The 4661-nt window shown below is 37.1% G+C and overlaps 1 long non-coding RNA gene across 1 annotated transcript; it reads left to right on the top strand.

Moving 5' to 3' along the window:
- Window positions 1-1690: 1690 nt before the first annotated feature.
- LOC133378347 (uncharacterized) lies at window positions 1691-4129 on the top strand. The gene is made up of 3 exons (XR_009760970.1): window positions 1691-1755; window positions 3526-3601; window positions 4054-4129. It is a non-coding gene; the product is annotated as an uncharacterized LOC133378347 (long non-coding RNA).
- The last annotated feature ends 532 nt before the right edge of the window (window positions 4130-4661 follow it).

Below are 4661 nucleotides of genomic sequence, written 5' to 3'. Positions count from 1 at the left end.
TCACTGAATGCACTGAATTATTCACTTTTGAATTCTCTCATTGTGGAATGTATCAGGTTTGTAATCCACACCACCACTACAATACTCGCATACCGGTGCAATTTTGTGTTCAGCTTTCTTGTACTATTTTTATGTAATTTTTGGACCCAAGGATTCTGTAAAAAGAGGCAAGCTGTAAAGCACATTCTTGTCTAGTTCTTTTGTGAGATGTTGTACCATTCCCCTGGCTCCAGGCTATTTTTGCTGTTCCAATTGATGCGCATTTGTCTTGACAGAGCTTTGTTTTAACATTTTCAATTTTTCTTGTTCTGCAAATTCCTAACAGTCACTTCCCATCTCTCTTGTATTCTTGATTTTTCAGTTGACTCATCTAGTCCTAAGGTCTGGAGGGCTATTGCCCCTCTTTTTGGATCAAAAAGAAGTATTTTGTCTTTACATTCCAATGAGAACCCCCATTATATTTTTAGTTCAAAGGATGCTAGCCATCTGTTGCAATTTGCCATGCTTACCATAGTTTGTAGGATGCTTCTACTGGGGAAAAGTAAAGGATCGTGGGCCTCTTCCATTTTTAATTCAAGTGGGTTGAGGACAAGGGCAGACAGGCATGATTGCATCCATTGCAGTTTGGGTTGGGGTACTCTTAGAGAGACATGAATACTTGCTTTCTTGGCTGTTCCTCTCAAGCAGCAGAATGAGAGATGATAAGAGTTCTGAGGCAGTAGAATGGCCTGCCCCAGTTTAGACTACAGGCAGCACAGAACCTATCCCTGGGCAATCCAATGAAGGTGGCGGGGGAAGGGGGGAGAGAATATGTGGTGATAGAACTGCCAAATCCTGAGCCCTGCTGGTCACATGATGACCAGGGCAGAATGGGGGCTGGCTGGAGGGGTATGCCAGCCCTCCCCTCCCCCTGATCCCAGGGATGTGTTGAGGGAATGGTCCAAAGTCTCCTCCGATCTGCCCCAAATGCCCTTCCCCAACATGAGCATCACTCAAAACTATTGTATTACTTCTGGACAGAGACCACAACAATATACACATGAAATTACAATAATATTCCAATATTTAAAAACCTTAAAATAGAACAATATAATATTGCACGAGAGAGAGCAATACGTTAAAAAATAATTCAGCCAGTATAAAAACATTTTCCAGAGCTATGGCAATATAACAACAAGGAAAACAGCAGCCTGTCTGGTAAAACACTTCCGTTAAAACCAACTTGAAATAGGTACATTTCCAAAGCTTTTTTGAACACATGCCCTACTGAAATTGGATTGTACCACCAGGGGAGAGGGAGTCCTTTGTGCCCACTCAGCACTAAGGTTGTCAGGTCTCTGGTTTTTCCAAGAGACTTCGGATTTTTGGGGTCCTCTCTGAGTCTCCGGGTGAGTCACCTCAATGTCCAGACTGTTAGTTTAATATTTTTAAAATTAAGTTCCTAGGTGGTCTGGTTCAAGAGATATACACTAAAGCATCAGCTCCGCCCCCACAACTTCTGTTAAATGAGCTCATAGCTGGCAGCTCTAATCCAGCCCTTTCAGGTTTGTAGTCAATAAGTGAAGTCAGGGCTGTGATTGAAAAAGGACTTGTTGACCTCCAGGTAATAGCTAGAATCCATTGCAAGTCCAGAAAACGATTGCCTTTTCCTGCTTGTCTCATAAATTGAGTAAATTTATCACTTTCAACAGTAGCAAAAGTCCCTTTCTCTCTGCGTACAGGAGATCTAGAACAAAACTTCACAGCAGGATGTTGGTAAGCATGCATAGTAAACAATTTCAGTTATGATTATAATAGAAGTGTACATGCAGGGTTTTTTTAATTACTTGCAAAAATAGCATATAATAGATTTTATCTTTCAAATAATATTTGAACAGAAATTTTAAAAAGTGTACACCAGCTTATGATCCATTACAATGTGTTATACTTTTCAAATCATGATGAGGCAAACAAGTTTACATTTTCCTAGGCTGTTGAAGAGGGCAGTTTATTTGTCTAATGCAGTGTTTCCCAAACTTTTATTTATTTTTTTGTTGCTGGATTACAACTCCCATCAGCCCCAGCCAGCATGGCCAATGGTCAGGAATTATGAGAACTGTAGTCTAGCAACAAAAAAATAAAAACAGTTTGGGAAACACTGGTCTAATGCATAGCCTGTTTTGAAAACATTCGCAATATGAACCTTTAATCCTATACTCATGTTTCTGGGAGTAAAACTGCAATTTTAATCCCACATACCCAGAGTAAACCTCATCGAATTCAATAGGACTTACTTTTGAGTAGATATAGTTAGGATTGTGCTGTAAATCAATGGGACTTTTGACTGAACATAGCAAAGGATTGTGTTTGTGTTGTAAATCTTTCTCTTCCTCTCCAATCCTATTTTTAAAGCAATTAGGCAGGGCTTACTTGGGTGTCACTGCTTTTATTTGGTAAGAAATTAATACTGATTTTATTTTATTTTAAAAAAATGGTCTACAGTGACCAACTGGTTTTGATAATAAACTATTGTATGGGGAGTGTGTATTTTTACATCTCCAGTGTGTGTGTATATGGAGTCTTTCCAACAACTCTGTGAGGTAGGGACTGAAAACCAAGGCAGCTCACAGGAAATAAATCCATATAAAATCCAATAACCATGAAAACAAGTATAAAACAGTTGCAAAACAGCTTAAAGTGGCACGATCCTGAATGTTGGGCTGGGTAAGTGAAGTTCGTTATCATTTGAGGTTACAGTTCTGTGCATGCTTCCCTGTTTGAGTAAGCCCCATTGAATACTTCTGAGTAAACATGCATATGATTGCACTATACATATATTTTAGGTTGTATAAATAATAAACATATTTGACAGTCATGACTATATAAATATTACTTCATACTGTGTCCCGATAAGTATTTGATTTCACATTATGTTTTTTTAATATGTTTTTTATTTGAAATACATAAAGAAAGATTGAATATTAAATATTCACATAATACAGAAACCATATACGCAAAGAATAGTACATTACATATAAAAGTACTACTCAGTCTATCACTATCCACATACAATACAAATTACTTAACATTGGTTATTAGGCAGTTTTAGATAATAATTAATTAACAAGAGGACAGATCCCAGATCTCCAGAGAAACTATTGTAGCCATAAGCTATTAAAGGCAATTGGAACCTGTATTGGTGCTGATGTTTTGTTTGTATGTGTAATAAAACATGACCATTCTGTAGCAAAACTATCTTTTTTCTTTTGTCCTCTTGCTACTCTCAAACGTTGAGTAAGTTTCTCTGAGAGCGCTATTTCCCATACTATGCTATACCACTTCCCAATGTTTGATCCTTTTGTCTCTTTCCAGCATTTTGCTATCAACATGCATGCTGCTATTAAGAGATACTCAATTTGCTTTTTATGTGATATGGTTTTTTATGTGATACGGTTTTGGCCATCAAATTTATTAAGTAATGCCAATTCCGGTGTTATTATTTTCATTCCCATTATAATGGATATTTCTTCAAAAACTTCCATCCAGAATCTTTGAATACGTTCACTGTCCCACCACATGTGAACATAGGATCCGAGGACCCCACATCCTCTCCAGCACAATGGTGAGTAAGACTTGTCTATCCTTGCTATTCTGGATGGCGTTAAATACCATTTTTGTAAGATTTTGAGAGATATTTCTGTGTAATTAGCTGATATGGCTTTAAAAGGAAATTTCCCCCACATTTTTATCCAGTATTCTTCGTAGCCCTTGTTGTGATCCTAAATCCTGTTTTAGTAGCAATCTATATAGGGTAGTTATTTGCCCTTTATCTTTTTCTGGTATGTTAACTACCATTCTTTCAAAATCTGTCAAGTTTCTGGTGCCTTGTTGTATGACGTGTTGCTTTCTAATAAATGTAGATAGTTGATACCACGCTAACCATGCAATATTTGAATTCTTCAATGATGTCCTCCAGACAGTCCTGGATATGGGTAATAAGTCAGTATAATAATGAATTAATCTGTAGAGTTGATTATCTTTTAATACCTTTTTATTTATCATTCTCTCTTTTAGGTAAAAGTCCGGGTGTCCACAAATTGGTATCAATGGGGATATCCCTGGCATCAATTATTCCTTTCTATATTTCCAGACCTTTAGTATGGGATTAATGCTTGTATGTTGTTGTTGTATTCCCTTTTTAATTTCTTTTTTAATAAAAGGTAATACTGCAAGATCTATGTCTTGAAATAAAGACTTTTCTATACATACCCAATATTTTTTTTGAGAATCACATTATGGTTTTACATTATTATTTCCTCTACATTTTAAGTGTGGCCTTATTCCTTGGGATGGTCATGGTCCCCCTCTGTTGTTTTCACTCTGAGGGGCAGATTGGACTGAGAGATGGTGAGTAGCCCATGGTCAGCTAGTAAACTTTTTAGCTGATTTCCATTTTTAAAAGTTATTAAAATGATTTACATGAAGTATAGTTTCCCTCTCACAGTTATAGTTCCCATCACCCTTAACAAGCTACAGTTCCCATGCTTCTATGGTGGGATTCATGTGCTTCAAATGTGTGTTGAATGTGCCTTAAATGAATGATGTGGATCTGCCCTAGGTATGCTGTGCATTCATTAATGTATTGAAAAGAACAATTTTAAAAGATACAGGCAAACCCCGCT

The sequence above is a fragment of the Rhineura floridana genome, chromosome 2 (assembly GCF_030035675.1).
Source record: "Rhineura floridana isolate rRhiFlo1 chromosome 2, rRhiFlo1.hap2, whole genome shotgun sequence".
Classification (NCBI taxonomy): domain Eukaryota; kingdom Metazoa; phylum Chordata; class Lepidosauria; order Squamata; family Rhineuridae; genus Rhineura; species Rhineura floridana.
Note: the sequence above shows the minus strand (reverse complement) of the source record. Positions and strands in the feature narration are given on the sequence as shown.